Genomic DNA, 12,246 nt, shown 5'->3' on the forward strand with positions numbered 1-12,246 from the left:
GAATGCGGTTAGTTAACTGAACTAACAAACCGTTGCGCACATTTATTCGTTAACAGCGTGACATTATGAAGTGAGTTACAAGAGAACCGCTGTCTGATTTTGATGTCCGTAAATGCGCAAATAACCTCGCAACTCAACTTGACGGGACAGTAGCAGACGCGCCCATACCCGACACGACCCGAGTGAAGTTTATTTTGGTATGGATGGAGCGTGCGGAGGGTCAAAAACAGACTCACTGTACAGATTTATGTAACGCGGAGGACTCCGATAAGTCTCTAATTATCTCTCCATCATTAGAAGTGCTTTAACATTAGTGATGCATGTTGAATCGGCAGACAATGATAATTGATTGATGGCAATGGGTTTAATTAACAGATTATTTGGTATTAAGTTCAGAAACTGTACAAAGATATCACATGCAGATACAGTATACAGTATGTGTCAGGGGTAAAGAACATAGAGACCTAGATTATATGATGTGAAACGTAACAGGTTATATAGCGTTATGTAAAAAAAGCAACCTATATAACAACGTTAATGTATAGTTTCATAGCGTGTGTAAATTCACCCACTTTGAGAGAGAGAGAGAGAGAGAGAGAGAGAGAGAGAGAGAGAGAGAGAGAGTGAGAGAGAGAGAGAGAGAGTGAGAGAGAGAGAGAGAGAGAGAGAGAGAGAGTGAGAGAGAGAGAGAGAGAGAGAGAGAGAGACAGAGAGAGAGAGAGAGAGAGAGAGAGAGAGAGAGATAATAATGCATATCAGTGGGTATGTTGAATATCAAATATCAACCTTCATATTTTGTATACATAAAGTACATCCTATTTTACAGTCAGATTTAATAATTAGCATTACATTAAAGTTTCAAAGATTATAGATAGATGTGTAATTACACCAAGAATAAAACGTCATTTATAATGATCATTGATCAAAAAAATATTTTAAAACACAAAATATTTTGGCAAGTATTTTTCTTTCTGTCTTTGAAACTGAAATATTGACTCTCTAAGTCTCACAACATTCTCCACATTCTGTATGTTTCTGAGGCCCTCTGTGCTTTTAACATCCATGTTCTACACTTCACATTCCATTAGAGACCCTGTGATCACAAAAGAGTGCAAACTCTGTACACATGGTGCAAGGACAATCCAGGACAGAGTCGTTGAATAAAACTAGCCTATATTTATCTTACTATAAATAGCATGGTATGGTCAATAAAATGGAGCAAAGTGTCAAAATTGTGAGACTTGGATTGTCTTCAAATTGGCTTAAGAATGTGTGAGAGTTTGGTGTGGAAAAACAATGTGCTCCCCTAACCAGAAGAGGGCACAAGAACATTACTGGTTTAATCATATTTGCTGGAATCTCCTTCACATGGAAGTTGACCATGGACTATTTATTCTGCAGTGGTTCAAGTAGTGACAGTTACTCCACTGTGATTTGGTAGGTCAAGAGGCAACAGCACCTCACTTGAAATGGGGAAATTAAACTTCTACATATTCTACATATACTTCACATAATACACTGACCTACCAATGTCATGGCTTCTAAATTACCTCAGACAGTTTTGGCTCAAGTTACCATTAAGGAAACTCACAAAACAAGCCTTAGACAACCACATTATTAAAAACCATAATATTACATAAAAATTGGTTTGAAGGGGAAAAAGGTCAACAGCAAGCAACATAAAACAGTAAAAAAAGAAAAGAAAGTCTTGGGTTTGGGGAGGATAAAACACGAGCAGTATTAAAAAAACAGCGAAGGATTGGCAGGTATACGATATCTCTGCAGGACACCTGCAGGAGCACAGACTCTCACACGCACACCCTCCACATCTCTTCCTCAACCTCTCGTTCGTGATCTCTGCTTGTTTTCACTTTTAGTGTTTTCTATATAAAACGCAAAACTTTGCCCTGTGGAACTTGGCCCTACATTTAAGTGTGTGTGGTCATAAACACAAACACGAAATGTTGGGAGAAGAAAGGGGAGTGCTGAAGTGAGAGAGAGAAGGGGGGTGGGGGCTTGTAAGTTGAACATTGTAACACATCTGTCCTGGTTCTGTAAGTGCTCCCATCAGATGGTCACTCGCTCTGTTTGGACCAATTAGTCAAGTTTGTCTGTCACTTTCAACATGTGTTGGGCCTTGTTTGACTCCTGCATCTGTGCTCTATGGAGACATGGGGGGAAATTAGTTAATTCAGCATTGATTTAACAATACAAGCATTTGATGGAAAATTTAGGAATATTCCACACACATTGCCAAGTGTTTATACAACAAGTCTTTTAAGAAATGCCTGTATAAGTTAATTAGAACCTCCCTCTGTAAGAAAATAATAATAATTATTATTTCAATTATTCAAAGACCATATGACTTCTTGTTCTATACTGTAGATCCCAATGTAGCTGAATGCAATATCAACCAATCTCATAAAAAGTTGTACAAATTTGTACGAGGTGGCTATTTCTTATTAAATCATATGTAATAGAACATGAGTTCCAGTTCTTAGAAAATTATGGCTCAGTCCACAGTAGCACGTAAGTGCAATTGTGTTTATTTCAGTGCTCAGTGAAAAGTCGAAAGGACACGGAACTATTTACAACATAAAACATGTATATACATAAAGGAATAAAAGAAAGGTAAGTAAATAATTTAAACAAAAAAAAAAAAAAAAAAAATATATATATATATACATTAAAATAATTCCAACTTTGATATGCTTCTGTGTACACACTGAGTTCCTTCCACATCAAGGCTCACGAGAATACACAAGATACTAAAATATCAATAGGGCCTACTTCCAAGAATATCGATCCTCACAAAAATATCAATTCTGACGTTTTTTTTAACTGGTCATCTTATTATTTAGATAACATGAATATTAAAGTATCTCATAAGCTTCGAAGTGGAAAAGAATAATTATATTAGAGAATTGTTGCATGGCACTGGAACAATTTTTTTCTTCTGGAACAATTTTTTTTCTTATTATTTATCTTGATGCACAGAAATGCTAAAATACACCAGCAGACAATGCTCACCCTTTCAGTAATAGTGCTCGTTCAAAGAGGGAGCATTATTTTTAAGGTAATATCAGAAAAACAGCATCTGGAGTTATTCCAACACTGCCGCTCCCTACACACTTACTACGGTATGCGTAGGGCACCAACTCCCTAGGGGGGCACCATCTTACCATAGGAGGGCACCAGAAAGTCCACCGGCTGCCCTTACTTGCACGTTATACGTTATTCAAGGACCCAAAAGCAGTTGCAGAACACAGATGCTTCACTCGCATATATTTTTTTTGTTTTCGGCAGTAACCGAGGTTTAATACAATTAAGTATGGTTTTGCTACAGCATTACTGTAGTATTCATATTGTAACTTGGTTTTAGTAATAGTAACCATATAATAATATCTATGGTTAATTTTGTGGTTTTATATGATGCTTATACTTACACATTTTTAAAGGGTAAAAAAAGGAGCCTAACAATTGTCTATTTAAGTCTATAAATATATATACAAATGTAAGTAATATTTGAAGTTACTAATTTCATCCAAATAATTCTTAAAAATTCAATTTATTAGAGGTATCAGTATTGGTATTGATATCGATATCGGCGACACTGGCCTAAAAGTACTTGGTATCGGATCAGAAAGAAAATAAGTGGTATCGCCCATCCCTATATCCGTCTCAGCGAACGGAGCGCTTTTTGTCATCCAAGGCCCTGCCCACTTCGGATCATACCACCCATCAGGTAATTAAAACATGCATTTTGAAGCCACATTCTTGCAAAAGCATACATATAATAATGACAGACATTTTAAATCTGTATACATCTCATTATTCTCCAATATCAGTTATATCAGTTATAAATGTTTGCATCAATAACACAACGGATTAACCGGCTGCAGCCCCAACGCGCACGCGCCGAACGGATCAGGCATCTCTTTAGCCGCCCGCCTGCTGACGCACCGTTTGGTGGCGGTAATGCACCAATGGGTTTGCAAACCGCCGTAAAACAGCAAGAAGAAGATGCCCCGTTTGACTGATGGCGCTGCAGACCCGGATAACACAGATGAACAGACAAGTCATGACACGCTAGACAAACAGTTATAACAACAACAAAATTAACTTACTAAACTAACAATAAACATAACGTAAACCAAATATAATATGTGTGCGTGTTCTGTGTTCGGTACGTGTTGACGCTATTTTCCTTGTGTTAAGAAGTGTTGTGTGTGTGTGTGTGTGTGAGAGAGAGTGAATGGGGATGTTAACGGTGTTTGCGTGTGCACCCACAAAGCTCGTTATGAACAGGAGAGTCACCTGATTGGCTGTTGTAAAACTTGTACGAATTCGTAGCCTACAACCCAACTTGTACAATTAAGTACGATTTCTCTGTGAGTATGACTTGGCTAAAACATTTGGAATTACACCAAAGTGAATATAACGTGAACACAAGGGTGCTGTGGACATCTGAAATGGTCAGAAGACCCTTCATGCCATTTTAAATACACTCATCAATGTCACATCATTTTCTGCTTCATGCTGTGGGTGAGGCCGCTCTTCTGCCACTATACAGTCATTGAGTCATTTACTGCATACTGTTGTTATGCTATCCCACAGCTTTTCAAGCTCCTTTATACCCCCAGCATGTGGTTCTAATACAGCCACTGTAATGGGGCTTATCTGCAGCTGGTCTCCTGTGCCGCGTTGTTCTTCTGTGTTGGGAACAGAATGTGTGTTCAAAGTGTTTCGGCATTAATAACTAAATGAACTGCAGTAATGAATGCACTGACTGTGGTCCAAACTGACAAAGACTTGAACCAATGACATTGAGTGAATCAATTTAAAACACTTAAAGGTGTGCTCAGTAATTGTTTTTCTTCATCAAAGAAAGTTTTACTCCCAAATAATTTAATAGCTGTTTTGAAACATATGTATAAAATCATGAGCACGTACATTAGATGAAGACTCCAGTAATATAAGTAACCTCATAAAAGCTGTTTTATTCTACATGAAGAGCGTCCCCTCATTTACTCTGCCATGTTAGGATCACAACGCCAGCTGAATACTAGTTGCTTTATCTCAGTAATTGGTTTGTTATTGGACACTTTCACACATGGGTTAAATTAATCATGGCTGACTGTGAATAGTGAATTTCTACAATGGCATATTTAACAGAAAACTATTGCATTTGCATGACTGCATCCACACAAGGTGTCAGTGTAAGTCCAAGTCCAGGGGTGTAACTACCCATTTACAGGTGGGTATGCAAAATCAGCATTGGTAAACTCTTTCCTTTTAGTCCAACCAGGGGGGTTTCCACAAAGTGCCCTCTTTCATTGGTCCCCATTTGTGTTGCATATATTGCATATTGTATTTGCGCCCCTGTCCAAGACAACATACATAAAAAGGGCACCTTTAACCAACACTAAAGCCAACCTGTGCTCTTTCATTGGTGGTTACTGGAGGTCTTTGTTAGTCTTCTTATCTAAAAACAGAAACAGTTCTTTTTTCATTCATAATTAGAGATAAGGTCCACTGAGTAGGTGAAGGCTAGATGAATGGTGCACTGAGTAGGTGAAGTGATTTGGAAGCAAAACAGGAGAGATTGCACATTGTCCATAAAAGAAACAGCTGTTGTTTATTACAGAGCTTCTAGACAGCAGAGCCCAGACATGACAGCAGTGACCAAGACACCCACAAACTCACAACAAAAAAACAAAAAAAAGAGTTTTAGTTTTAATTTTAACTGTGATAATAAAAACCTACCCCGTGTCTGAAATCATACTGTCATATTATGAAATGTATTCGACGATGGATGCACTTCTAGGCCAGGAAAAAAGTAAATTCTTTTAGGTTTGCTCGCGGGTTGTATGTATAGATTTCAGGCATACGTAATCCGGTGACCTATGTCTTGACCTGTGACTCTAATAAATGATGTAATAACAACAACTGCTAAAATAATCTGCGTTTTGTTCAACAAGCACCGTTTTAGCACAAGGAACAACTTTCTTGGTATACATAGCACTTATAGTTGAAAAGTGCTGTCCGACTTGCAGTTCACCGCCTTTCTTTTAAATCCAACCAGTAAACAGTAGGTTATCCAGGTATTTCTCGCTTACTCTTTTATGTGTACTGAGTATTCAGGCATACTACTCCATTGGCATACAGTTTTTGGCATGCTAAATACTTGCAATCTAAGATGGAATTCTTACCAAAACTGAACCTCATAATTAACTGATTTCGAATGCCCCACATAGGCAGCAACCCTGTGTGCAATACAAATTGTGCTCCTCATGCAAAGCACATTGGAGATTATGCTCACAATGGATTCCAGTTTGGTGTTAGCATGTTTGTAAGCTAGCACTGTGATACACAAATCAGCATAACAATAATTTTTTGTTTTTATTACACAGCTATTTTTGTCAGTACTTTTTCCTAAACACTAAAGTGTTTCACGATTCATAATGGAAGCCTGTTTTTTTGTTTTATGGTCTCCAGTGTTTTCACTTACATCACCATTTGTTCTTAGCAGTGAATGTGATGTTTAGCATGTTAAATCTGTAAAAAATTGCCAAATAAAAAATCATGTTTCTCCAGAGTGCCAATTGCAAATTAATTTCTTTTGACAGTGCCTCACCTGTCAAGATTTAAGTAATAGGTAGATAACATAAAGCGATATTAGTTACGTTGATATCATTAACTACTTAACGACTGCACAAGTTGAGTTTGAACTCCAACTTACTAACACTTAAAATGGCTGTTGCTCTCCATCTGGAACAGTCATTTTAGTTGTTTTTTGCGAGTGGGGTGGCCAGTTTGGTGGCCATGGCCAACATGAAAACAGTCCAGTGGCAATCAGAATCACCATGCCGCCGCCGATTGTTTGGCTAGGAAAACTGTGGATAATCTTACTTACAACCACAATTTATAATTGTGTAATACATGTAATCAACATTTCACATTACACGATGGACCAAATCAATTTCAATAATGACTAAAACACAGTATTATTTACAGCAATAGATTCATGGCACATTTATCACTACAATCGACTCCAATTCATATTCTCTGGTGTGCAAAGCATTTAGAAGTTCCATGATGCAATAGCCATGGGAGACATCATTTCACAAAGCATTGTAATAAGCAAATCAGAGACGGTGCTCCTGACTGATGCATGGAACACTCTGATCCAGCTCGTTTCCATCATCCTGCAGGCAGAGGAAGCAGCTGGGCTCAGAAGTGCGCTGAGGTCTCTTTGCAAACCAGGGAGAGAGATCCAGACCTCTACACCCATCACAGTCCCATAGTGGTGGATCAGTGATCAAAGCTGAGGCCAGACATGTGGAGCTGGAGTGATGGGCAGAGGGAAATTGAGTTGGGTTGCATGGTGCAGATGGGTGGAGGGTGATGAACTCCAATAGGACCTGAATTGAGAAAGGGCTTTGTGGGGAGGTAGTGAAGCCAGGCGAGGGACGAGAGTGGAGGGGTGGAGGATGAAACAGGGGCCTCAGGGCAACATTGAGGGGACAAATGCGTAGAGACGGCTGCTGCTGTGTTAATTGCTTTAACGTGTGTAAAGGCAAGGGTGTGTATGTGTGTGTGTGTGTGCAAGAGAGAGACACAAAAGTGTTAAATGTAATGAGCATAGGTTGGGGCAGTTTTTCAATTAAGAAGAAAGCAGATGTTCAGATTTGAACTTTTTTATCAGTACTTTTATGAAAAAGTATTTTTGTATGAAAAAGTTTGTTTGCACAAACAGAAGTGCACAAATAGTGACTTTAGATTTGCTCTATACTTCCTCCATCTAACATTGGTCATATAAAAAGAGTCCCGCCCAAAACTAATGCGATCAGTTGAGCCAATGTTGCTATATTAGACTGATCATGATGCTGACAGTCACAACATTTATAGTTTTAGGGAAATCAACCTACAAAAGGCTTCTTTTTAATTGTCTTGTCATATCAAACAGGGACTGGAGAAAGTACACTTTAACATTCAGAAAGTGGCATCAAAGGGAATTGTAATCTGTTTGAGTGGCCTCACATGGCCAGCCATAACAACATTGGCTCAACCATTGTGTTGCAGTCCTTTTTGGTGCCACATTACACACATCACCTTTAAGAGCATATGGGGCTGCTCTATTTTCTTGGTGTAAGGCGAAGTGATCATCTCCTGATGAATTCTGACAGCTGTGCTGGATGACCCTGTGTGGCGAGCTGTGCAGCCCTCACATGCCTAACCAGGAAATGAGAAACAGGTGCACAGATGAAAGAAGAGAATCTACAGAGGGGGCCTGAAAACAGGGAGCCTCTGCCCTATCTCTCGCTCACTCTTTCACCCTCAAACACACAGACCCTGTCTCACTTGGCCATGTAAAATCACCTGTCATTCACACTATGTCTCATTTGCTGAAATGATGTATAATCTGAGGACACCGATTGATGCCCCATATATTGGTCATTTTTATTAGATGTTGCTAGATTTTCCACCTATAAAACTTCCTGTCTCCTATTGCCATCTTCTCTACCTGCTTTGGCTATATGAGTTTCTTTTTTATTCATGACATATGTTCTCTTAATTATACTTGTGCTTGAGGCACAGTCATACTTCAGAGGTTAAATAATCCATCATAAATCACCACTTCCTGCCAGAGATTCCTGTCATAAAGCAGTTAGTAGTTTGGTCATGCTTTAGTCTTATCTCATTGCCCAGCTGTCATAAATTACTATCAGGCACTCAGCACATGACCTTTTTAGTTCTGGTAATGAAATGTGAAATCACATGGTCATAAATTGAAAGAACATTTAGATATGATGTAGTTGTAAGTGGGTGAATCTCACGGAACACAGAATCTCATGTGCTGTGCAAAAACATTTGTCTTAAGATGGTAATATTATATCTTCTGTTATAATGTATTTTGCAAATAAAATAAAATAGAAGTTGAACAAGGACGGCCACAACAGATGATATGGTCCCAACAGATCCGGATCTCAACATCATTGAGTCAGTCAGGGAGGGATCACTTGAAGAGACAAAAGCAATTGAGAAAGACTAAATAGACAGAAGAACTGTGGCAAGTTCTCCAAGGAGCTTGGAACATCCCATTTGCAACAACAACCAAGAAATACTGCAAGTATACTGTCTACCTAGGAAAATTGGTGCTGTTTTTAGGGTGGTCACACCAAATATTGATTTAGTTTTTATATTTACTGCACTTTTGTATAGTTAATTGATAAAAAAGTTATGTTATTATTTGAAAACATCATAACTATACAACATTTTTCACAACTGCCTACAACTTTTGCACAGTACTTTTCTTTTATATTAATATTAACTGAAGCTCCGGACCCGTATTTGCATGAATTTATGCATTGCACTGCTTCAACACAATTGGCTGATTAGACAATTACATGAATAAGTAGGTGAACATGTGTACGGTCATGTAATGGAAAGGGATTTATATATATATATATATATATATATATATATATATATATATATATATATATATATATATATATATATATATATATAATTTAAATTGTAAAGAATTTATAAATCATGTTAGTATTTGTTTTGCTGCCTTTAATATATATGCAAAAAAAAAAAAAAAAATATTTAAATAAACAGAATCATAAGAAATGACTGTAAAGTAGAATAGAATAACTACTATGTTAGAGTAATGAGAATCACCACTGAAAATAATATGAATATGAAACTTTAAGGTAAAATGTCCAGATATATTCCAGTAGTGATGTTTTGGATAGTGAAAATAAAGGCACAATACAATAGTCATAAAAATAGTCTTCATTTTCTTTATGCAAAAAATATTTTTTTATTTTTGAGCAATGTAAGGTCTGTATAGACACATAACAAAATAGTAAAAACGAGTTTTAGCAAGATCGCTCAGAGAGGTAAAAAAAAAGTTTCTGTTCTGTCCACCTCATTATTTTCACATTTGGAATGCACATCTGTGATTTATATGACATTTAGAGCTGATTAAAGCTGAGGTTGTATGAACAGAACAACCTTCATTCTCTCCTCGTTCTCTCTCTCTCTTCCAGTGACCCACAATGCCTGAGAATTCCATCCAAACTTGTAAACTGCTGGTCCAAACCCTCTTTCGCCTGAGTGCAGGGGCTTTACGAGGTTGTCAGGTGGTGTGTGTGTGCTGTGTGAGAGCAGTAATGTGCCAGCAGGGATTGAACCCATCCCAGCAGGGAACAGTCTTCCCACGGCTAGTCATTAGGCATGCGACAAAAACACAGATGGGACAGTGCTCAGCCATGCCATGGATATCATACTCATAATCATGTTGTTTTACTAAATATCAGCATGGCTGTGATTTGGCCCTAGGCACGAAGTTGCAGGCTGAGTGCTGCAGGAAATCACAACTATGCTACCGAACCGTGATTGCGAGTATGACATTGCATTAACACAACATTTCTGTAAACAAGAAGTTAATATTGAGTAATAGCAGATGGCTTGTCTGGAACTCTCAGAACATATACACAGTGATAATATTCAAAATATCAGCACTCTTGGAACTAAAATATACTTTAAAATCCATCAGATAGATTCATGAAGGCATATATGCAAATGTTACATGATATAGGCCTAGTCCTTTCACAGCAAAATGCAAGTCATATGAGAGATTTCTAAGAATAAGAACAAAACTGGTAGTGTGTTTCTGCAGTAGTTAATATTAATTTCCAAACTCAAACTCAAAGTTTGCTTAAGAATTGCATGGGGTGAAACCTGACAATTCAAAGAAGACCATTCACATGATCAAAAATCAAATCAGTAACTTTTGACAAAGTCCTTTCCATATATAAGGATACATGCACAAAAGGTTAAAGTAGCTCTTTTGTTACAAATAATCTTGCTGCTCAAATAAAGAGGCTGCTTTTGGCACGAGTACACTTGTTCTCTGTGCTTTCAAGTACATTGAAAACATATGTTTGGAAGCTGATAAAAGACACACTTTTCCTCCATAAATTGGCAGAAACCATGCATCCACACACATTTATAAATTAATGGACTAAGCACTGCAGCAATGACATCAAGCACATTCATCTTATTTGGATATCTGTATCATGACCTCTCCAGCAACTGCGTATTTATGAGCCTTTCAAATACTTGGCCGAATGACTGATGTACGACGATAGAACAAATGATGAAGATAAGCAAATACATGGCCTGCATTCAATTTATTCCTCCAGTGCTCTTATACTGGGTCTGTGAGTGTCCATCCTAATGACAGCTATGCTGTTAACCAAGCACATCTCAGTTACACTCCATAAATCAGCAAGAATTTTGGTCCACAGAAAGAAATACCTCCGGTCATTTTCAAAACTGCAAAGCACACGCTTTCATAGCCTACATTAAACACTGTGTACTTTTACTGTTGGCTTCCCAAAGTCGGATTTTGTTCCTCTCATTTATTTCCTTATAAGTCCAAAGACACCAGCACACAATATAGCTGGCCTCTATTTGCCTTGGCACATACAGTATTATATCTGTCTGCATGTTATGTAGCAATGCACTTGAACTAGCAGCTTTGGGTGTGAAAGACATTTTTTGTTGTTGCAGGGTATAAAGATATAAGTATGATTGAGTTTGAGTTTTCACTTTTTTGTGAAACTTCCTTCAACAACCTTTACCACAGAGCAGGGGTCTGACCAGGGGTAACCCATGTTACATTTTGTTAAAAAATCAGCATTGCATTTTAAGCCTGGCTTATTACAATGCTTATAGTACTATATTAATGTATTTACTGAAAGAACAAAACAAACAAAAAACATTTTATTTAGCATTTTGTTCTTGTAATAATCATATATATATATATATATATATAAAATCATATATAATAGTCATAATGTTAATTACATAAAGGCAACTTTCAGTGGATGATTTTGGGCCAATTCAGTGGGCCAATTTTTGGAGGCTTTAAAGAAAGAAATGTGAAGCTTATAATTTTATAAAAGCAAATGTAAAATCAACTATAACTTTACACAGAATGGGTTAGTATGTTATTTTATCACACTGAAATCATGTTAACATGCATATTGTTTATGTCTTGTAGCTATACTTAACAAACAGTGAGTATTTTAACACTTACGAATTGGCCCCCATTCACTTCCATTGTAAGTGCCTAACTGAAACCCAGATTTTTTTTTGTGGTTGTAAAGCGGGTTAAGGGAAAGGAGGAGGCGAGAACCGGCTTGACAATATAAATAATAGTTT

The sequence above is a fragment of the Xyrauchen texanus genome, chromosome 18 (genome assembly GCF_025860055.1).
Source record: "Xyrauchen texanus isolate HMW12.3.18 chromosome 18, RBS_HiC_50CHRs, whole genome shotgun sequence".
Taxonomy (NCBI): domain Eukaryota; kingdom Metazoa; phylum Chordata; class Actinopteri; order Cypriniformes; family Catostomidae; genus Xyrauchen; species Xyrauchen texanus.